This window comes from Mus musculus, chromosome 6 (genome assembly GCF_000001635.26).
Source record: "Mus musculus strain C57BL/6J chromosome 6, GRCm38.p6 C57BL/6J".
NCBI lineage: Eukaryota > Metazoa > Chordata > Mammalia > Rodentia > Muridae > Mus > Mus musculus.
Window position 1 is genome coordinate 34456214 of NC_000072.6, and position 24572 is coordinate 34480785.

Here is a 24572-nt window from a genome sequence, read left to right on the forward strand (position 1 = left end):
ATCTTCCAGCGTACTTTAGTTGTTAATGTTTGGGGGTGGGGTGGGAGTAGATGATGGGACTCTAATAATTTATCAGTTCACACCTGTGGCCTGGTATCAGCCATTCTTCATCAGCAAAATTAACCCTTTCACTCCAAATGAGGGAAATCAAAATATCAACATCTTAAAGATTTCTTTTAACACATGAGCCGGTACAGTGGGAAACAACGGTTTTCTTTGAGAACTCGATTAGCTGACTACCATCTCAATACAATTATATGAAACACCTTTCTTTAGTCTGGGGATTATTTCTTAAAACAGGTCTCTACCTGAAGAAAATGCTCTACAAATAATATCTCAGGAGCAGGGAAAGGGTGGCTCATGCCCTGTGATCGCAACACTCTGGAGGCTGAGGTAGGAGGGCTGTTGTATGCTAGACATCAACCTGAGCCACAGAGTTTCAGGCCAAGCCGAGCTATGTAGCATGATTGTGTGAGGCATGTCACCAAACAAACAAAACACTCCAAGGACAATTCCATGCACACTAAGTGGACTGTAGATCTTTAGAAGTATTCAATGTCGGGTGGGACATCCAAACATAAGAATATTTCCGTGTGTCCACCCACATTATTTTAGTAGTGATTCTGCTTGATACAGAATTAGCCCTGGTGTATTTCTTCAGAGCAGCCCCAAGATTTAGATTGAAAGCCGGTAGTTTATTTAGATGTGTGATTCCAGAGTTTGAAATGGGGTGGGGGGGGGAGAGAATGAATCTGAGAAGAGCAGGAAGCCAGCAGAGAATACAATAATGAGGAGGTTTCTGCCGTAGGGAGAGCTCATTGCTACCGGGTGACTTTGGAAGGGGAGAGTATAGCAAGCCTTGAGTTGTCCTAGCCCAAGGATGAGAAAGCTAGAGAAGCATCATCTGTCATTAACTGGAGAACAATTTCCTCTGAGTCTAACATCTGGATACTTCCTGCTTGTCTGGTACTCAGTAGCATCTCATGGTCAAAGAGAAGACTGATCAATGCTAAAAAGACAGAGGCATTGACTTTAGTGTATGAGCTCATAGAGGAATGTCGAGTATGGAGGAGACATGTAACAGAGTAAAGTTAACCTGCAGAGATGGGACTGATTATAAGCCCATCATTAACACCAAAAGGTTGGCAACCGGAGGTGTCAGATGTGAAAGTGTAAGTTACATCCTTTCTTTCCATACTGGGTCCTTGCAAACTCTTCCTCAGCCTCCAGCTTCTAACTCAAAATCAGGCTATATGGATGGCCTGAGAAAACAAGCTTCTGTCAGAAGACGATAGGGAGAAGCCAGAGAAACTCTATAGAGCATACCCAGCAAGAGACTGCAGTACTGTCTCTGCAGGCGGAGAGCCACAAGATTGTCCTTTCAAAAGGAAATGTTGAAGCCAATGTACTGTGCTTCCAGTCCTCCAGGAACTAGGTCTGCACGGTACTTCTTTTTAGATTCTGCTGGTGCACTAACCTCCACTCAAGTGCCAATCACTTTAAATTATGATATGCTATTATATGCTTACTATAATAATTATTATTAAAGGACATGACTAGCGAATAATCTTCTGATCTTGGTTCTCTTTCCACTATGGGGTCTGAGGATGAAACTCAGGTCACCAGACCTGTGCAGGAAGTGTCTTTACACATCTCTCCATCCCCCAAATGCCACTCTTATTGGCATTAACACTTTACTTCAAATTAGGTACAGGGATAAAGAGATGGCTCCGCAGTTAAGAGTACCTGCTACTCTTGCACAGGACTCGTTTGGCTCCCCACATCCATGTTGGGCATCTCAAACTACCTGTAAATTCAGTTCCAGATTTGACATGTTCTAGTCTTTGCAGGTACCCATACATACAAGGTCATACACAAATACATAAATAAAAAATAACTCTTGTGTGGCTGCTATCATTGATTATTAATGGATGTAATCATTTAGTTAAATTATGAAAATGTAATAGAGCTGTTGGTGGAGGAGTAACAATGGTTGAAAGCTTCTGTAACCCTGATTAGATAGCATCCTTGAAGATCTTGATGTCTCCTCAAGTGGACAAAAGATGTGCATTCACACACTCCTGAGGACTGGGCAGCTATGAACATCTCATGTGTATCTTCTCATTTACTGCAAATCTGAGAAACAAATACAAAAAGTGATTAAAGTCTTAATTAGTGTAGTGCAGTTGGTTAACTCTCTGGATTTACATTTTTTGTACTAACTTACAAGAAGGATCGGTAATATCCCAAACGGAGAGGGCTTTAAAAGCAATGCGGTTTATTTCTCAGCTTGACCTGGTTAATTCTATCTCGATGTCCTATGCTGCACTGAGCATCTTGTACCTCAGCTTCTGTCAATTTGGGAAATACCTTGCATTGATTCTGGAGTTGCGCTTTACAAAACCCCTCAAATACACATTTCCTTTAAGTCTTACGTTTTCTTTTATTGTTTTGTGTATGGAAAAACTGAGTCTAAAGGGAGGATAAGTTGTGTCTGAAATGCCAGTTTCCCTTCTATATTACTCCATGCCCATTTGAACAGCTAAAATTTAAGAGTGGTAATCTCAAATGTTGACAGGATATGCAACAAGTTGAGCTCCATTATGTCGCTGACAGGAATATAAAATGATATAAACACCTTGACAAGACTGGCAGCTTCTTGACAGTTAAAGGCACAGGCTACCTTCAGATTGGCAAGTACAGTCTTAGGTCTTTATTCAAGATAACTTACGCTCACAAAAGGATCTATTCAAGAATTCACTGCAGCTTTCTTTGCAAGGATACAAAATAGAGACGCACCTAACTAAGTGCATCAAGAGGAGAAGGGATAAACATGTATGGTACAGTACCACTTAGCAATACAAAGAATGAATGCCTCTACCAATACACAGAATAATGTGAATGAACGCCGAGGACAGAAGCCAAATATTAAAGAATATTCACTTCAAATTCCACTTGTGTTAAGTTATATAATAGGTAAAAAATAATGTAAGATGAAAATAAGCAATGGCTTGCCTTTGGAGGTCCAGGAGTAAGTCCTCTTTCTCTTGAGATAGAAATGTGATAAGCATATAAATACACACTTATATCTATTTGTCAAAATAATTAAGACTTGTATATTTCAATGTATGTAAACTTTACCCTACAAATCAGAAAGTTAATAGTTGGAGCACTTGAGGGCTGAGTGACACAGCTGAAACAAGAATGGCAGGATACCTGCCATAACTGAAGCTGAATAATCAGTGACTAAGGTTCATTGTATCATCTCATTTATGATTGAAAATTTCCACACACACACACACACACAGACACACACACACACACACACACACACACACAGAGAGAGAGAGAGAGAGAGACAAGCAAGAGTGATCAAAAGGCTTTCAGAGATCTGAAAATAGCTCCACATGGCTGGAGCAGAGTCTCTTGTACTCTTTGATCTCATAGGAATTTTCCAAGATTACAGTGAGCTGAAAACACCAAATCTCTTAGTCACATCTCATTCTGGAGCATGGATGGTTACAATGACTAACTAACAGAAATAAATAATTGTGGTTGGAAAAACAGATTTCTTTCAAATGTTCAAATGTGAACATAGATCAAGCATTGTTTCTTGAGTTACCTGGCTGCAGCATGGGCCATGTAGCTACCATGGAATATGGAGACATCTAAGGGTACAGGTTCAAACCAGTATAATCCCCTTTTCTTCCCTTGGGAAAGCTCTTGAAATTGCAGTAACTAAGCTACACCATTCCCAATCAACAATTAATGAAAAAATGATAAATGACTTATAGTTATTTTTCTGGAAAATTGTAAGAAGCATGCTTGATGAATTGCCTTATTCATCACTAATGTCAATGCTGTAGATCATTAGATGAGACTATATTAAATTCCCTTCATCTTAACACAATGAATGAAGGAGAGAGAGAGAGAGAGAGAGAGAGAGAGAGAACAATTGAAACTTCCTGTAGACTGAAAAAGAACTAAAGATTTTTTTCCAGGAAAGAACTTAAAAATCTCTGTAGTTTTTCAAATGAGAAGACTAACTCCAAGAGAAATGAAAAGTTTTCTTCAGGGTAACAGTGGGTTAGACCACGGGTCATACCTTCTGATTTCTTCAGTCTGAAGTAGACTAGACTACAATGTTTATGAATCTGAAATGCATCTATCTTGAGTAACTCAAGGAAACTTTAACTTGGGTAATTTACAATAACTGTACAAATATGCCACTATCCAGAGGGTTTCCGCACACTAGTAGAAATACTCTTTTGGGTCCATAGATCTTACAATTTAGGAGCTAAATAACATTTTCAAAATATTTTTTAAAATAGGAAATAGAGCACACACGCCATTTGCTTATGTAGGATTACATTTTGAGCTAAATCCCTTTGTTTTTCTTCCAGTTTCTCTGTTTGCTCTCCTATTTGTGTACTAAGACATGCTTTACATCTGGGCTCTTCAAGCTGTCAGTTATAATCTCTCGGTGAATCTGTAGTCAGTTTCATAACAGCTACAATGAGCATATTAAAGAATGAAGCTTTACATTAGAGAATACTAGGGATGCTGAGAAAGGAGGAAACAGAAAGTAACATAACACTTGGTTTCAAGGGCTCTCCTTCCACCACATGGGTTCTTGGGATCAAAGACTTCAGGAAACGACAAGCTTCTTAAGAGTAAAGGACTTTACTGGGTGAGGTCCCACTTGCCAAACGTTGGCATTGATTCCCAGGTAAATGAAGCCCTAAGTCCTGTTCAGAAAGTCCTTTCCTACACCTCTATCTCGTAGGGAACAGCCTGTTATCTTCTGATGGCTTTTGCATTTCAGGCATCAAATTGAGGTCTTTGTTTCACTTGCAGTTAGCTTTTGTGCAGGGTGGCAAATTTGGGTCTACTTTCACCCTTCTGTAGGGAAATCCTGCTTTCTAGTACCATTGTTAGAAGATTCTGTCTTTCCAGCCCTTTGTGCATTTGGCTCATTTGTTAAATATCTGGATGTTATGCTAATGTTTTGTAGTTGTGTTTGGTCTTCTATTTTGTTCCACTGATCACCAATAATATACTGTTTTATAATTAGACCTCTATAATATACCTGGAAATCTGGAATGAAAGTTTCTCCATCATTGTTCTTTTTTTGCTCAGGATTGCTTTGGCTACCCAGAGTCTTTACTGGTTCCATATCACTAGTTTTGTTGTTTGTTTTCTATTTTTTTGGTGAAGACTGTTGTGAGTGTCTTGGTTGGGATTACATTGTCTCTGTAAACTTGCTTTTGGTAAGACGGAAATCTTCACAATTCATGAACAGTGGGAGATCTTTCCATCACTGTCATTTCTAGGAGACAATCTCACAGCAGATTTCCTGGTTCTCTGGCTCTTACGCTAACTTAGCCCACTCTTCCCTGAAGTTCCCTGAGTCCTAGGTGCAGAAGTTGTGCTATAGATGTATCTGCTGGGGCTGTGATCCCTGTGGCCAGGTGATCTCTGCATTTTGATTGGTTGTGGTTTACTGTAATGATCTCTGATTGCTACAAGTTTCCTTGATGCGGGGTGAGAACCACACTTACCTGCGGGCATAAGGATAAGTTTTACAATGTGGTTAGGAATTATTCTGTTCTAGTAAAGTGGCAGTAGTAACTTCTCCTCTATGATCCATGATCTCACTAGACCCAGGGAGTTGCTAGTAGTAGATATGACGTCCTTCTTGTTGCAAAATATTGTTAAGGGTCATGCAATTTGACAACTTTTAGAAAAAAAATTAAAACAACACACCTCCAAACCTTGGACTGCAGTTTTAAATTCACTATTCTGATGTCACACAGTGAAAATAATAGAATGTTGTGTATTCCAAAGTCTACTGTCTCCAGGTCACATTGTGTATTACTCCATATAGATCACTGAGTTAAGCCAATACAAATTGTTCAAGTATGTGACTCTGCATGCCAAACAAAGGAAGATGCTCTATGAATTTTCTTCTTTTCCTTCCACAAAACTGATGACCTAATACATAATTGTAATGGTTGGTATATGCTTGGCCCAGGGGTGACACTATTAGGAGGTGTGGCCTTGTTGGAGTAGGTGTGTCACTGTAGGCATGGTCTTAAGACCCTTACCCTAGCTGCCTGGAAGCCAGTATCTGCTAGCAGCCTTCAGATGAAGATGTAGAATTCTCAGCTCCTCCTGCACCATGTCTGCCTGGATGCTGCCATGCTCCTTGATGATAATGAACTGAACCTCTGAACCTGTAAGTCAGCCCCAACTAACTGTTGTCCTTATAAGAGTTGCCTTGGTCGTGGTGTCTGTTCACAGCAGTAAAACCCTAACTAAGACAATAACCTTGTTTGTTGAAAGTAGCATATATCATAATCATTTTGTGTGTATCTATATTTTGGCTCAACCTAACCTCGGTTCCCAAGAATAAATATTATCCAAAAGTAAACAAGAAACACAGTTTAAGCTCGAGATCTAGAAAGCTGATTTGAATATCAAAATCAGGGCATCTAAGGCAGCAATATAAGTATTGAAGATGTGACAAAGAAGGAATACTTTCCCCCATGACTACCTGAGAGCAGACCAGCCTTGTCCTTCCAAGGCAAGGAAAGACCTTGGATTCTCCAACCTGAGACTTCAGAATACCCTAGCTAAGCCATTCTTCTCTCAGTGTGTTGAAATGCACCTCCCTGAGAGGGCTCAGCAGAGTAGCGTCTGCTTTTGTTTGTTCACAGAGGAAAGAGTGAGCCGGATGTGAGCTAGTCATAAACCTGAAAACATACACAGAGACTGAAATACATGGAGTCCAGCATTAGGAAGCAAATTAAGAACTTGGGGTATTAATTTTATTTTCTTTATACATTTTAAAACATGGGCTAGGAATATACCATAGAGCTTGCCTAGCATGAATGATCCCCAGTACCACATAAAGCCAGGCATGGTGCTTCCTGTAACCCTGACCCTCAGGAGGTAAAAGTTAGAAGGATCAGAAGTTCAAGGTCATCTTCAGCTGCCTAACTTTGAGGCCAGTCAGTCAAAAGCAAAACTAATTATTCCCCTTTTAAAGATGTGTGTGTGTGTGTGTGTGTGTGTGTGTGTGTGTGTGTTTGCAGAAGCCAGAAGAGAGTGTCCGAACCTCTAGAACTGAAGTCACAGGCAGTTGTGAGCTGCCTAACATGGGGACTGGGAACTGGAGTCAGGTCCTCTAGAAGAGCAGCCAGCACGCTAACTGCTGAGCCATCTCACCCCCCCCCCCAACTGTGACTGAGGTTCTAGCACATAGTTATAAATATCTCCCTTATTCTCAGGGTAGCAGCATGAGTGGACAGTACGGAGTACATCACTTCGTTCTCGTTGCTGTGATACCAAGATGCCGAGACAATCAGTAACTCGGTGAGAACTACCCAGGTACTTGTATCGCAGGTACTTGTATCAGGATCTAAATCACCAACCAGATCTCAAGACATCATGTACAGGAATGACCTTTTGTCTTGTGTTCTTTCTTTCCCCTGTCCTTTGTTTCCTTTCCTTCCCTTCCCCCTTAGCTCCCCTCTTTCATCTGCTCCTTCCCAATGATGCAATATTTTGCACATATTTGTAAGTAAAATGATCTGGCATGAACTCAGCATTCAGCTAAGAAACATGATACTGTCAATACCTCTAAAGCCCAGAGACTGCATTTTATGGCCAACCTGTAACCACTCTCCCGGACTTAATAGTCACCGGTCCCTTTCTTTCTTGTCACTGACACATCCTTATGAACAGATAGTGCTTTAGTGCTGGAGTTCATGTTAGTGGAACCTCTGCATTCTTTTTTTAAATTAAAAATTATGTATCTGGCAATTATCCACGTGGATGTGCAGATAGGTAGCCCATTCCCTGAATCAGAGTGCTCCGTCTCAAGACCTGCCATGCTTTCTTCATGTTTCTTACTGATGAGCATCTGTATTATTTTCAGTTTTGTGCTGCTAAAGCTGTATATGACTCCACCTGCACATAAGCAAAGAGTTTCTCCAAGATGTTCACATCACATGGCGTGAAATGGCTAACTCATAAAATGTATATACCTACAGCTTTACTAACACAAATTCGACTCCAGATCTCCTTTCACATCTTGGTTTCTTTTTTTTTCTTTTTTTTTTCCATTTTTTATTAGGTATTTAGCTCATTTACATTTCCAATGCTATACCAAAAGTCCCCCATACCCACCCACCCCCACTCCCCTACCCGCCCACTCCCCCTTTTTGGCCCTGGCGTTCCCCTGTACTGGGGCATATAAAGTTTGCGTGTCCAATGGGCCTCTCTTTCCAGTGATGGCCGACTAGGCCATCTTTTGATACATATGCAGCTAGAGTCAAGAGCTCCGGGGTACTGGTTAGTTCATAATGTTGATCCACCTATAGGGTTGCAGATCCCTTTAGCTCCTTGGGTACTTTCTCTAGCTCCTCCATTGGGAGCCCTGTGATCCATCCATTAGCTGACTGTGAGCATCCACTTCTGTGTTTGCTAGGCCCCGGCATAGTCTCACAAGAGACAGCTACATCTGGGTCCTTTCGATAAAATCTTGCTAGTGTATGCAATGGTGTCAGCGTTTGGATGCTGATTATGGGGTGGATCCCTGGATATGGCAGTCTCTACATGGTCCATCCTTTCATCTCAGCTCCAAACTTTGTCTCTGTAACTCCTTCCAAGGGTGTTTTGTTCCCACTTCTAAGGAGGGGCATAGTGTCCACACTTCAGTCTTCATTTTTCTTGAGTTTCATGTGTTTAGGAAATTGTATCTTATATCTTGGGTATCCTAGGTTTTGGGCTAATATCCACTTATCAGTGAGTACATATTGTGTGAGTTCCTTTGTGAATGTGTTACCTCACTCAGGATGATGCCCTCCAGGTCCATCCATTTGGCTAGGAATTTCATAAATTCATTCTTTTTAATAGCTGAGTAGTACTCCATTGTGTAGATGTACCACATTTTCTGTATCCATTCCTCTGTTGAGGGGCATCTGGGTTCTTTCCAGCTTCTGGCCACATCTTGGTTTCTAAGCAGTCTGATTACCAAAGGAATAAGCATTCTTTGAAGAAACATTTGATTATAGGGCCAGAAGAAAGAACACATGTCGTGATGCCAGAAAAAAAAAATGATCCAAGAAGCAAAAAACAAACAAAAGCACATGCCAACTTGAAGGAGCATGGCAAATGAAAAATGAGAATGTCAAAATGAAACATTCAGTCATAAACCATAAAATATAATAAATACCCAAACCTAGAAAACCAGCAATGAAATATTGAATTATAATCAATAAAATAGAGAGTAATTTTCCGTGGGTTATCTGATAAAAAATTGATTAAAAAAGAAATGGGCGTGGCCCGGGGTGAAGCCAGTGAAGTGTTTGTTGTGATGCTGGATGACAAGGGAGGAGGAGAAACAAAGCTCACATCATGTTAATGTAATTGTGACTATGTTTGCCAATTATGAAGAGGAAAAACACTGCTTTCAAAGGAAAGAAACTGGGCAAAACCACCACATCCTACTGACTATAGAGGAGTACAATGACATCAGCACCACAAGCTGTGACAGAGCGACAGAGCATGGACAGAAGACCACTCCATAGCACTCGCAGCGAACATGCCTAGCTCTACTGACAAAAACATCAGACTCAAACCTGAGAGACAGCTGGCTGACAAATAGTGTACACAGTTCATGTATATCAAGATTGTGTGTGTGTGTGTGTGTGTGTGTGTGTGTGACTAGAGGAACCAGTACAGACTGTAGGGGACCAAGGACAACTAACCAACTAAATGCCAATGAGATGCCTGATAAGGTCATGGAACACAAAGGAGCCTCAGTGGGAAGTCAGCAGGAAAACTTAGGTGAAGGTCTCAGTGGATGCTAAGTTCCTGGCTCTGGTGTGGTTCTGTAAGATGGTAAGGTTAGGAGAAGCTAGATGAGGAATACATGTAAGTTCTCTCATACTACGGCTATTTTTTGAGCAAATAAATTAAGTTCAACCCCCCCCCAATTGTTTTTTTTCCCACTCCAAAGCTATAAAATGACTCCAGAGTCATGAGGGTAGTGATCAGAACACCAGCTTTACTCCTGATAAGCCTGTCGGATTACGTAGCTCAAGGATGAGCACCAATAAGCAGTACCTGCTTCTGCTGCTTCTCCTCCTCCTCTGCCTCCTCCACTTCTTCCTCCTCCTCCTCCTTCCCTTCCTCCTCTTCTCTGTCTTCTCCGTATTATTTTTCTTATCCTTCTTTCTCCTTCTCCTTTTTCTTCTTTTCTTTCCTTTGTGGGATTTTTTGTTTGCTTGTTTGCGTTTGTTTTTTGAGTCAAGATTTCTCTATATAGCCTTGGCTATCCTGGAACTAGCTCTGTAAACCAGGCTGGCCTTGAACTCACAGAGATCTGTCTGCCTCTGCCTCCTGACAAGCTTCCAAATACCACCCGGAGCTTAGTGCACATAGCAGAGGAGGTGCACACCTGCAGGGGAGGAGCAGTACTGCTAACACCCTTCATGAACACTCATTTCCAAAGGAGAGGCTGGACTGGATACACTTCGGGCTTGCTCTTACTTTCCTAAGCATAGAGAGACAGAATGTGTTTAATTAAGTTACACTAATAGACTTCTTTCTATACAAAAGGAACCAGCAAGAATTGACCCTTACTTATAAAATCATTTGAGCCGGAAGAGTTTCCTCTCTGTATTATTATGGTTTTAGGGACGATTTTATGCTATGGACTTGATTCCTTTATTGATGCTAGAACTATTTATATCTCTTCCTTGAGTCAGTTTCAGTAAATCACTGTCAATTTGGCTCTCATTTAAGAAGAAAAAAGGAACAGGAAGAAGAAAAAGATGAACAGCAGGAACTGGTGAATGGTTGAGGCTCCAAGAGAAAGGGCACAGGAGATACAGAAAGGAAGCCCAGTTGGCGGCGACTTTTAATTCTAAAATAAATGCTGGCGAGGAGATACAAAGATTGATGCAAAGAAAAGGAGGTGGGGAGAATTGTAGGTCAAGAAATACAAGAAAAAGAAGTCTTGCCAGGAAAGTGAGTAACCATCATTCTAAAAGCCTTTAACCAGTATCTGAAGGATCCCTGAGGGGTTCAGTGAATCCTGAGACCCCCGAGAGATTTAACACAGAACTGCAGACATGTCTGTTGTCTGGCAAAAATATGGTTGCCGCTAAATAATAAAATTCTGGAAAACGCATCCTACAAGGAAGCAAACAATGCATAAGAAAGGATGAGTATCATTTAAATTGTTACATTGTACAGTGACTGCTGTAGCTGGGTAGAGAGTAGCTCTGAGGAGACTAGAAGACAGGCAGGGATGAAACAAAGAGAGTTCTTGCCTCCCAGTTCTTTAATGATGGGTCATAACTATAATCCCAGCACGTAGGAGACCTCATAATCAAAGGAAAGGGAAAAGTAGGCAGACTAAAGAGAAAGAATAAAATGATAAAGGGGAGGATGACAAAGACTTCTGATTGTCCTGTACATGTTTGTGTTGCAGGTGTGGTTGTATGTATGTGTTTGTTCATTTGTGAGCATGTTGATGGAGGCCAGATATCTGGTGTTTCACTTGGTTTCTCTCTCTCATCATCCTCATCACCACCATCATCACCACCACCATCACCATCATCACCACCATCACCAGGTCTCTCACCATACCTGGAGCTCATTGGCTCAACAAGGCTCTCTAACATTGGGTTCCGGAGATCTGTCTCACTTAGTTCCCTAGCCCCGAGCTTACAGACACACATCACCAGCCTTGGCCTTTGCATGGGTGTTGGAAATCCAAATTCTGGTTCTCAGCATGTACAGGAAGCACTTTACTGAGCCAGCCACCTTCCAAGGCCTTTTATTTTATTTTAATGACAAAATCCCCAACCAATGCACACTGATGATATAAAAGAGACTTACTTTGTACCTAGACCCTCTGTTTGACTTTGCCCATCATTTCAGGAGAAAATACTGATGGGTGTATCTTAAGCACCAGAGGGACTGACCACAGTAGCTTTACATTTCAAAAATTGAAACCATGAATGAATACCCACTGCACTGGGGGGTAGGAATGTTATTTCTATTAATGGTAGAAAAGGTATCCCTAAAATCAAGCTCTTCAATCTCAGGTCATGAGACAATGACATCACTTCTATCCAATGCCTACAACATGTCTTGCCAATGAAAATAGCCAGTTACTGTGTATGTTATGAATGCAAGGAAGACCGAATCTAGTCTCTGCTATAGCTTCCTGCCAAAAAATGTAAACTAACTCACAGACTTTCTAATTGAAAAGTTATGAAGCATAACAGAATATTAGGGTGGGATAAATTTGAGTTTTACATACTATTCTCTAGTCTTAGAAATATTACATAACTTTAAGATAATCAAAATGATAATTACGGATTACTCCAGCAAGTGGGTGAAAAAACACATTTCAGTGGTTGGGGAAACAGCCCCGTAGGTAAAGCAGCCGCCAAAACATAAGCTTGGGATCTGAGTTCAGTTCCCAGCAGCCACACAGAGCTGGGTGTGGTGACAGACATCTGTAACCCTAGTACTCAGGCCTGGAACCAGGCGGCACCTGGGCCAATTCACCAGGGTAGCAGAAATAGTGAGCTTCGGGTTCCGTGAGAGACCCTGTCTGAAAAGATAACAAATTAAAAGATGGAGAAGTAATTGAGGAAGACATCTAGATGTCAACCTCTGCCTTATGCATGCATGCCTACACAGCAAGTGTAGCACCCTCTCTCTCTCTCTCTCTCTCTCTCTCTCTCTCTCTCTCTCTCTCTCACACACACACACACACACACACACGTGCATGTGCGAGTGACACCTTCCCAATAGAGAAAAATAACGATATGTGCAAAGTACAGAGATATGATTGTATATCTAGGTAAGAAAATGGGTGCTTGGCAGGGAAGGGAAGGTAGTGGGGATAACAGTTGCGTTCTAAGGCAAGGACAGCAGAAGTGACAGCTGCATTTGCTGCATTTTATGACACAGCAAATAGAACTCTGGTGGGCAGTGGATACAATTACTCTTCAGGCATCCCCAGGAGAGAGAGGGAATTAGCAAATATTAGATACCTATTATGTAGCAAATTCTGTAGATTATTCTATTTTAACTTCCCAACACACCAACACTAGATATTATTCCTGCTTCACAAAAGAATCCTGAAGATTAGAGAGGTTAACTTAGCTTATTCTCAATCAGGCAAAGGCCAATATTTGTCCACATCTGCCTGTTCCTCCAAAGCCAGAGGTCACTAAAAGTTTTTGAAGATGTAAATTAGCCATTTTCAGTACACAGTAGTAAAGTTTAACACAACATGAAGCCATCACAATAAGCCAACTTAGGAAGACACTTCTGTTACCTATACTGTTCCTTAATGCCTGTGTGTGTGTTTTATCTCTGCATCTCTGCCTTTTGCTAGTTTTATATAAATGATAACATATATTGCCTCAAAAGGCTCTTTTATGCCACACAAGTAGTTTGAGGCCAGCCTGGTCTACAAAGTGAGTTCCAGGACAGCCAGGGCTATACAGAGAAACCCTGTCTCGAAAAAAACCAACACCCCCCAACCCCCCCAAAAGGAAATGCAAGCAGCAGTAAACATGATGTCCTATTTGTTTTTAGGAGGACTCAGAAACTCCATCTCTTATTTCATAAGCAAACAAAGGAATGAGTGTCTCTACTCATTTAATGTGCACATCTTAAACAGAAAATGTGGTTCTCAAGAGCACAACAAGAGTGTTTCTAGTCCCTAGTCCCGCCAGGTCTGTTAAACCTTTAAAAACAGAAAGATGACAGATAAATTAAATTAAAGATTTCCTTTTGCTTAACTGATTATAAGTTATAAAGAGGATAAGTAGAATGTCGGGGGGCACTTCCTTGTGCATTAAGTCAGAGTGATTTATGTAGAGACTAGTAGGTAGTGACTTAATTTCTTCAAAACTTCAGAGACACTTGGTGCAGTTGACTAGTGATTTGCTGTGCTGACTGAAATAGGGTCCTCTACATTTCTGAAGGAGAAAGGTGAATTTAGAACGCATGCACATGGGAAGCATTTGCTGCAGTATTTTGTTAGAATGGTCTACTCTTGCTGTGCTTAATACAATGAGTTTGGGGTAGAAAGCACAGGGCCTTTCCTATAGGCCCTGAACAGATTTCTCCATAGGAAAAAAATCCTCCAGACATTGCTACCCTGGCCTTTGTACACTTGCTCAGTGTTCCAACACTCTTTTTAAGCAAACAAGTTAGGCCAGTGGCACCGTGGTTCCTTGCTTCAGCTGTCAGAGTGAACCTGGATCCCAACAACCTGAGTTTTAGAACACTACCACCTTTCCTAGGGCCTTCTGGCTTTGAAGAGTTTTCCTTTTTCCCACTTCAGAAGCAGCACGGGTCTCAAAGTAACTTTCTCCTTGCATTTCCATGCCGTGGTTGCCAACACGTGTATCTAGCTTGTATCTGACGCTTTACAGAGTGGGAGAATGGTAGGGATGCTCACCCAGAATAAAGAGATCAAACTTAGGATGTCAGTTTTGCTTGAGGCGACAAGCCCGCTGATAAGTTGTGTACTCTTACTTTCTCTCCCTTAGCAACTTACTAACAAATAAAACCTACTTCCCAGATTGATTTTGTAAGGACCCGGTGAGGATGCAGCTGGAAGCTTGTGTTTTGTCTGCCTCGTGCTGGAATCACCAATCTGTAGGTAAAACAGGTTCTCCTCAGAATACAGTGACAGCACCTGGGGGTGGGGGTGGGGGTATAGAACAGAAATAGCTCTCTGATCCAGTAGAGAAACTGTTTTAGAATAGTGCTACCTGGTACTGCAAATAACCTCCCAAATGCTTACACCCAAAGAAACAATATTTTATGTTAAAGTTTTTTTTTAATTAAAAAATTTTAAATTTATTTCATGCATCTAAGTGTTTTGCCTGCATGCATGTCTGTGTCTGGTGCCCATGGAGGCCAAAAGAGTGCATCAGATCCCCTAGAATTAGAATTATGAAAAGCCTCTGTTTGGCTTTGCCCATCATTTCAGGAGAAAATACTGATGGGTGTATCTTAAGCACCAGAGGGACTGACCACAGTAGCTTTACATTTCAAAAATTGAAACCATGAAAAGCCATGAGTTCCTATGTGGGGGCCGGGAATTGATCCTGGGTCCCTTTTGAGAACATGTGCTCTTAAATGCTCAGCCATCTCTCCAGCCCCTAAAAGAACTCGTTTAAGTTCAAGATGACTTTATCGTAGACATTTGTTGCCCCTTGTGATTTTTTTTTATGGTATTCTACACGTGTCTTTAAAATGTTTATCTCACTGGGAAAATTTCAAGCCCCCAAGGCTTACATTTTCTTACCTGACTGACATCTACTGGCACGGCCCTTATTTTGACTCCATAATCACGTGCCTTCCTCTCCGAACACAGCCCCGAAACCTTATCTGCCAGGACCAGCCATTTACTGTCCTGGAAGGCCTCCAAGTGACACACTGCACTTATTTTTCTTAGAAGAAGGTGAGAAAATCAACCTTGTTGATTTGGCAATGTATGTAAGAAATTGTACTGGGTCATTTACACCGGGACCCTTTTAAAGAAAGATTGATTTCTATGTTATGAATGTTTGCCTGCATGTTTGTGTACTGGGTAGCTGGTGCCTTCAGAGGTTCAAAGGTCAGAGGTTCAAAGGCTGTCAGATCCCCCTGGAACTGGAACTACAGCTGATTGTGAGCTGCCTCGTGGTGCAGGGAACTCTACCAGAGTCTTCTGCGAGAGCCTTAACCACTGAGCCATCTCTCCGGTCCCCACGTTGAGACTTTTTAAAGCTAGAATTTATTGAGTTTTTGCCCTGCAGAGAAGATATTCTTTAAATAACATAATTTTGTGAGGTGGTTACAATTAATATGCCTCATTATATAATGAAATGAGAGATGTTAGACAGGCTGTCCCAGACAACACGGTATAGAATAACAGTCCTTACGGGAAACCAGGCAGACTGGTTCTAGTGGAGTGCACATCAGACAGAGTGCACACACTACACGGCTGTACACCTTTGAATCTGCCATCACTGCTCTTCTCTAGTGATCACTACCCGTTCCGGGTAACACACCTGCATTTGCCACTCATCCGGAGACAGGACTCTCTTATTCTAAGCTCTAAGCTTTTCTATGCAAGTGGTCCCTTCGCCCACTCACTCTTCTTTTTTTCTCAGCTGCAAAAGGAGGGAGCTGAAGGGGCAGAACTGGAGGTCAGGACGTATACAAAGCAAGCCACCACCACGATGAGAAACACACACACACACACACACACACACACGTTTCCATTCATACATGTGAGCTAAAGTGACTGTCCTAGAAGTACGAGAGAAACTGGTCACCAAAAGGCTTGTGAGGAGACGTATGGGGTGGAAGGTTTAAGAAACTGCTACCAAAATAGTTAAGACAGGATTAGTTCTCGTGCTCTACAGCATGGTAAGATGACTGTACATATTATACATTTAATAATGGAGCAGACTGAAGGAGTCCAAAAGGCCCTAGCACAAAGAAATGATGTTTAGAAGGGCAGAAACGTTAATTACCATTCTATCATGATACACTATATATATACATATATATACACATATATCAAATTATTACCTGCTCATTATACATATACAATTAAGTAAATGGGAAAAGGTAAATATTAAAAAATAAATACAAAAGCTGGGTGTAATGCTTGCCAGTAATCCCGTAACTTTGTGGGTTAAAACAGAAGGATTTTGAGTTCAAGGTCAGCTTGGGTTATACAGCAAATATTGACTCAAAAAAAAAAACCCAAATTGAAATAAACAGAATTATTTCCTTTTTTCAGTTTTCTTTGGAGCTAACATTCTGAGCACACATATACCACTTAGATGCAAATACATGGGCAATGGGTAACCACAGGAGAAAGGAAGGTCGATATGTGGAAAAATGGGAAGTCACTCCTCTAAGCTGGTGGAAGGCAAGGAGGATAACTTGTGCCATATTCACAAAGGTTTCCTACTAGTACCAGCCTGGTTCCCTGGAAGAGTTAAAGGAAGTTCAGGGGGACTTCCCAGGAGGCTGCTAAGAAACTGGAGGCAGCATGTGATGGCAGACAAGGCTTGGGTACCAACTGTATATAGAAATGAACACACTTTTTAGTTTCAGGAAAGAGGAATCTGCACTCAGGTCAATGGTGAAGGACAGACATGGGCTTATTGCACTAGGTTAACTTGACTTTGAAAAAGAAAGGAGTTGGGGGAGACTACCAGCAGCAAACAGCCAGCTCATGATGATGTGCCCTGATACTAAGATAAACAGACAGTCCTGTACATGGGATATGGACTAACTCTGTAATTTACTGGAGAAAGACAATGGTTCTGCTAAACTAGATAAAGGTAGAACCATCTAAGTCAGTAGTAATGTTTTTATGCTTTGTGGACCAATTCAGCCCTGTTTGGAAAAGGCCATGGCCTCTGTACACATCGATGTGAAATTATTTTCACCAGTTAAGTATGCTACCATTAGATGTACTTTATTCAGGTTATTAATGGAACAATTCTCAAGGAACAACATGGGCGGATACTGACTTTTCAATATATGCAGACAATAAAGACAAAGACAATAAGGTTAAAATAATTTATTATTGTTTCATTTATTTGACTGAAAGTGGGATTACATCAAAATTTGAAGTAATGAGCCCAAAGAAACTTGTTTTCATAATATCTATATTGTATCAGAATGGAATTCCTCATTTAAAAAATTTAAATATTCATTCTTGTTATCTTTCCTTTTTTCTTTTCTTTTTGAGACAGGTGTCACTGTATAGTCCTAGCATTCCTGGAAATCCTTATGAAGACCAGGCTGGCCTTGAACTCACAGAAATCTTCCTTCCTCTGCCTCCTGAGTGCTGGGATTAAAGGCATGGATCACCGCGTCTGGCTTTCTTATTGTTTTTTAGTTATGTGTATAGATGTGTACATACAAGTGCAGGTGTTCATGGAGTCCAGGAGAGGGCGCTTGACCTCCTGGAGCTGGAGCTATAGACATTGTGAGACATCAAATGTGGGTGCTAGAAACTGAACTCAGATGCTCTGTTAGGGGTACCATAGTATCATAACTGTTGGGTCATCTCTTCAGCCTTAGAATTAAATTCCTCATAGCTGGAATACATTGCTTGTGGGAGGTGGAGGCAGTTGTAAGAAAAAAGGCTTTCCCCAGAACTATAAATTAGCAGCCTTGGGTTTTTGTTTCAATCCCCTATTGTTTGTGCAAGGAACCAGGTAGGGTTCTTTCTAAGGCCCAGTGAAGTAAGGCGTAGTCTAATGTTTTTGAAGGTCATCTTTGCCTCAAATGGATTTATGATAATCTTTGTGAGCACAGGTTCACTCTTTCAACGTTCTCAAGGCAAACAGCTCACAGACAGATCGGAACATGGGGTCCAGGATATGATATTGCGATCTAGATAAACATAAGAACAATCTTGCCATGCAACAGTGACTCCTGCCATTGCTAACTTCTGTGAATACCTGTGTCGTAAAGACCAGGCTTGCTCCCAACACTCGCTTTCACATCCCACCTAAGAGCATCATAGGTAAAGATGTTTTGTTTTTTTTTAAAATAACAATGTACACACTAGTGACCCTGGTGAATAGTTCTAAAAGACAAGTATTGTAAAGTTTTATATGCCAAGCTAGTGTTATTGAGTATTCCTAACAAGGTCAAAGTAAATCAAATGAGCAGGCATCCTAAGGTTCAGAGTACCCTCAAATGTCAAATGCTGTATGGCTGTTAGGATTGGTTTTGCATGGCTGCCGTTACCCTTCCTGAGGAGAAAGCTTTGATACTACAGGGCAGCGGAAATGTTTTCTGGTCCATCTGCCCTCATGAAGAAGAGGAAGAACAGGTTGGCAGGTGTGTACGATTGGGCAGATTCCTTCTCCAGCTGTTCTGACCTGAGAATCCACTGGCTAAGACAAGTAGCCACACCTGAGCCATCCAGGAGGTAGAGTTTAACTTTGCTAAGCCACCATCACTACAGCACTGGGTTCACACACCATCACTCCAGCCGACAGAACTCACTGTCCTTGAGAGACGCTCTCTCAGAAAGGGGTAGCTGCAACTATCATGAGCTAAAATGCATAAATGGGACATACAGCTTGCTACAAGCAGGCCATCATGACACCAGTTCATGGTGTGTCAAGATTTTCATCCTAAATAACTGATCTGAGCACCCATTAGCTGGTCACAAACTTATTGGACTTGTTTATAGAATTAACTAGGTGAGTTCAGAAGACACTAAGTGGAACAGCTTTCAGAAACCAAGAAGGGGAATTTTCCCGTCTGCTCAGGCACACATAACATTTCTTATCTTTCTCATTCACGTTTTGACACACGTTTCAGACCTTGTGTGGTAGTTCAAGCCTGCTTAGTAGCTTCCAGCTCTGGTACCAGACCCGAGTGACAAGCTGGCATTTTCATAGGTTTAATTTCAGAAACTGTAGTGTACCATTTTCTACTTTTCTAACCTCTTCGCCCTTCTTGTACTTTTAGGATATCCTATTATTCGCTTCTCTTCTCTTCATAATGTTAGGAGAAAGTAAGAATGAGCGACTATCTGTAAATAGGACACTTTAAAGGTTTTCATTTTAATCTCTGTTTTCGACGCACAGGCGTGCCAAACAAGCTTTCGTGAGGATCTACCGGGTTCAGCCTAGGTAGGACCTGAAATTTTCCGTTAACTAGAAGAAGTATCCCTTCATCTGCTGACCCGCTTTTCACAGCAGGTGTGTTTCAATTTCGAGAACTTCAAACAGGTCTCTGGACGGCAAAGCTAGCAGCCCACAAACATTGCCCCGGCGATGCTCAGGGGTTTGGGTCTCTACGACTAAAGCCCGCCTGCCTATGTCCGAAACTACCATCTTATTGGTCTATCCGTGCGTCTGTTTCCTCATTAAACCAATCATAGCTTCCCTTCTTACCCCAGGGACTTGAGAAACCGGAAAGAACCTCCGGCTGGTCGCTGGCCAGAGGGCGGGGCCGTGAATGAGTGACAACTCTGTCTTCCAATACCCAGCGCTATCGGTTCTGACCATTTTGGCTTCTAGGCTACAAAAGAGCGTTGATGCCGGCTGTAGCGATGAATCCTCACTGGCGTCTGCAGCACGGCGTTACCGAGGACCGGCTGCTACTGGTAGTTTCCTTGCAGGTGAGTGGCTTCGTTGTAATTGTTACAGTTGTGAGGATTTCTTTTCTTTCATGAGTGGCTTGCTGTTCTATCGTGAGAAGGCCGGTTGCTACCTTGCCCGGCTTTAGTATCTGGTGGGAACCTGATGCCCGCTTCAAGCGAGACCCTCCCGAGTACCCCAGCTCTCAGCTGGCCCTTTCTCAGCGAGCATCTCTCAGGAACAGTGAGTTCTGTCGGCTGGAGTGATGGTGTGTGAACCCAGAGCTGTAGTGATGGTGGCTTAGCAAAGTTAAACTCTACCTCCTGGATAGCTCAGGTGTGGCTACTTGTCTTAGCCAGTGGATTCACTGGAAGGAAGCAGGTGTAGGGCGAAGGCAGACCTTGATCCTAAAAGTGTAAGTTAAGGGGGGAAATATCATGGAAGGCAAAGAGGTTGTTGCATATTCAGGAGTCTCAGGAACCATATTCCGGGTTCAGGGGAACACTACCCCCTCCCCAGCACACACGCGTGCACGCCCGACCACCACTATCATGGCCAAAAAGTGTCATTTCTTTTTGTGCTAAGGGGTAGGAGCAAGTATTTCACTACAGTAAGTCAAAAGAAATGCAAAATTGTAATGAAGTTTATTATTAGACTTTGCAGGATGGAGCCCCCCCCCCCAAATTAGGAAGGGTTTATAGCCCGTGAATGGGGGAAATGGTTCTAGAATATTAACTAACAGAATTCCGACGCCTTCGGGAGGAAATAAAAAGTAAATGGTTACATTTCAGCAGCAGGTACAAACGTTTCTATAATAAAAGTCGTGTTAGTTTGTCTGTAAAACTGAATTTTCACATTTTTTTAAAAGAATTGTTTATTTTATGTATATAAGTACATTGTAGCTGTATTCAGACACACCAGAAGAGGACATCTGATCACTTTACAGATGGTTGTGAGCCACCATGTGGTTGCTGGGAATTTAACTCAGGACCTCTGGAAGAACCGGCAGTGTTCCTAACCTCTGAGCCATCTCTCCAGCCCAATTTTCACATTTTTTTCAAGACTGTTTTATGTGTATGATTTTTTTGCCTGAATGTATGTATGTGTACTCTGTGTACGCCTAGTGTCCATGGACCACCCCCCCCCCCCCGGAACTGGAGCAAATGTCTATGAGCCCCCCTGCAGGTGCTAGGAAGGGAACCCAGTTCCTCTGGAAGAGCAGCCAGTGCTCCTGACCACTGAGCCATCTCTCCAGCCCAGTTTCCACATCGTTTAAAAAGGCAGAAGTTACATTTCTAAGGCCCATGCCTTTATTAAAGGCTATGTAAAATTAAAGATAATTAGACAATTTTTCACTATCATGTCTACAAGGAAACTCTCACTGTATTGACCTCTGTATGAAGTCTATAGCAAATAAAAGTGTCCGGCTTCAAGGACATATTCTTTTGTGCCCATATTTAAACTGAACCAAACTAACCAGATCATTGTAAAAAAAATATTTTTTTAAAGGAGAGTATAGAAATCTAGTATAGCCCCCCAAAATTGTCATCTTTAATCTCATTACTCAGAGGCAACTGTTAAGTGTTTGGCTATTTTGTGTTAAGTTTCTCTTCCTCTTCACCTTTTATGGTTTGTGAGATTAATAGGGTTGTTTCACTTTATGAAGTGGTTGGTACATCTAACTTCATAATCCATGCATCTAACTCTGCATGCCTAGAGAACAGAGGGCAACATGCTTGCACTGGTGGCTTCTCGGATGTTCTTGGAATTGAAGCCAAGCGTGAGGCGGTGTTTGGAGAAAGAGAGCGAAGGGATTGACATCTGGGCATGGTGCCTTGCTCCTGTAATCCCAGGATTTAGGAGGTTGAGGCTGGAGGATTGCTGCAAGACCGTGGCCAGCCTGGGCCACATAGCCAGAGCCTGGATCCAAAGATATCAATAGCAAAACCCTTCCATTTAGAAAGACATGGCAATAAACTACTTTATAGAATGTGAATGTAACATCGACTTTACTAACGTGTTTGGACTGCACACTCTAATAGTATTTGGTGTGCTTCTAGGACTGCATAATTCATTCCGCCTTCCCCTTCTCGCACATTCGATTGCTGCTTGCTCTCTCCTGCTCAAGTCTCCTGTTTAACCTTTCCCTTCACGTTACTTTATTCCTCGATTTCATGTCTAGCCATACCATTAGCCCAGTAGAATCACTTTGACAGGCCTGTGGTCTGTACCAATCTGCATGAGTGAGCTAAATCCCAGTCCTTTCTACCTCTGTTTGCTAGAGTACCTCACCACAATTAATTTTATATTTCCTAAGGGAGTAATGCTTTTGTTATAACTTAGTGTTCAAAGAATTGAATGTATTCATTCTCCAACCGTGAGTCAGCTGCTAAACAGTGCTCCAGCGCAGGCTTTTGTGAGCTTTTGGGATTTGATGGACACAGTTTGTATTGACAAGCCTGCCACCCTAGAGCAGTAACTGGGGAGAGAAAAGAAGACTCTTGAGTGGGCGGTGCCCACACTGCTGATTGCTAGCAGGGTGTAGCAAGTACCTCGGCTCAGGCAAAGTCAAATCTCACGACTACACACGTGTAACTCTTTCATGTAAAGAGGGCTCTACCTGCTGTAATTTGCTGCTTTTGTAACCCTGTGTGTGTGTGTGTGTGTGTGTGTGTGTGTGTGTGTGTGATGTAAGGTTTTTGTGAGAGATGCCTGTGAGTGGCAGAGTCTGCTGCAGGGGTGTTCTTAGCACTTCACACACAAGTGGGAAAGTTACCACATCACCACATCAACTTTTAGGGAAGTAATAGTGGGATCTCAAGTGCTGCCAGGACTCAGTTTATGTTTAAACAGCCTGAGTCTGGGGAAGGTGTGTCTTGTTAAGACACTTGAAACCCTAAGGAATTAAATGCTGGGTTTCATTTGCCTCTTTCCTTTGTAATTGATGAGAGGCATCAGTAGTCTTTCTCCTTGTCCTCAAATACAGCCAGCTCATCTTCCGTAAGGCTAGCTGCCTCGTACAGTGGGGAGTAATGGTTGCTGAGAACTGTACAGTGAGGATCTGTACCAAGGAAAATCTCAGAGTACTCTGAGATGGGTTTTAAATGTTTAATCCTTAAGAGTAAGTTCTAGATTTGAGAGATTCTGGCCCCAAGTCCCTTATTTGATATTACTTGACATATTATGGTTAGTTTGAAAATGGGAGAAGTAGAAGTTTGGGCTTCTCTTTACCCTGTGACTTAACTGTCTCTTCCCCGAGTTCTGATACAAGAGTCTTAGGCGAACTTAACTTTTCAAACGCCGAGGGAGGGAGGAAGCAAAGTCCCATCGCTGTTAATTTGTAAACAGATGGAGGAAATAACATGCAAATGTGGGCCATGCGGCAGACCCAAGGGCAGACCCGAGGGTTTTACGTGCCTGTCACTCAGCCTGTCAGCTCTTTCTGTTTCTGCTTTGTCAAGAGAATTGAAGTTTGAAGCACAGCTTCATGGTGGCATTTATAGGGAAAAAAACTTTGGTGTCATAATCTAGATGGAATTTCAACATATAGAATATATGGAATATAGAGATGAAATTTCAAGATATAATGAAAGGTCTTCGTTATAACTGGCAAAAGGTCTTTTGAATTACCTGATTTTTTTTTTTTTTCCTGTACTGCTAAGACAACTGGTTAGGTCCTGCTCCTGAGCAAATCTACATTCACGTTTAGTGTACTGCAACATGATTTACAAAGAGGGTATGTCAAACGAGAGCCCATGTTTGTGGGAGGCTAACAAGTGAATCATTTCCCCATAGTTCTCCCCCCACTCCCCCCCTCGAACCTGTTCCTAAATACTGAATTAAGCACAGACTGGGTACTCTGACTTCAGTGTGCTCAATGCTGACTTATGTGAGGAATAAAACAACTCTGAATGGGATTCCATTCCCCAGGGCACTTTGCAGTTCTTTCTGGCTAAGGGTACAAACTGGTGGTTTGGCTTGTTTGTTTTGTTTTGTTTCATTTCCTTGAGACAAGGTCTCACTTATAAGCTGGCTATTTTATAATGTTGGGAGCACATCCATGTATGGGGTCTAGCTAAGCAGGGATTTGCACACCAGAGCCTTCTGGATATATATATATATATATATATATATAAATTCCACAAGATATAAATGGATTTTTTTCATTTTAAATTGTTGAAATTAGCCTACTGATAACAATAGATCATGTGAAAATGATATGAGATTCTAATTTTGATGCCACCATCAAATTATATCACATTTACTCACGTGTTGCGTACAGATACTTGCAGCTACAGAGACAAAATTGTACAACTGTACATATTATGACAGAGATCATATAGTCTGCAAAGCTAAAAAAAAATTGACTGCTTAGATTTTTACAGGGAATATTGCCAGCATCTT

At 41.7% G+C, this 24572-nt stretch overlaps 1 protein-coding gene across 5 annotated transcripts in view; it reads left to right on the plus strand.

The window, feature by feature from the left end:
• Window positions 1–20142: 20142 nt before the first annotated feature.
• Window positions 20143–24572, plus strand: part of Bpgm (2,3-bisphosphoglycerate mutase) — a 28781-nt gene continuing 24351 nt past the window's right edge. For 4 of the 5 annotated variants that reach the window (NR_156731.1, NM_007563.5, NM_001363708.1 and 1 more), the window contains exon 1: window positions 20143–20209. The gene's annotated coding sequence lies outside the window, so the exon portion shown is untranslated. The remainder of the gene's footprint in view (window positions 20210–24572) is intronic. The other variant, NM_001363709.1, reaches the window with a different exon arrangement.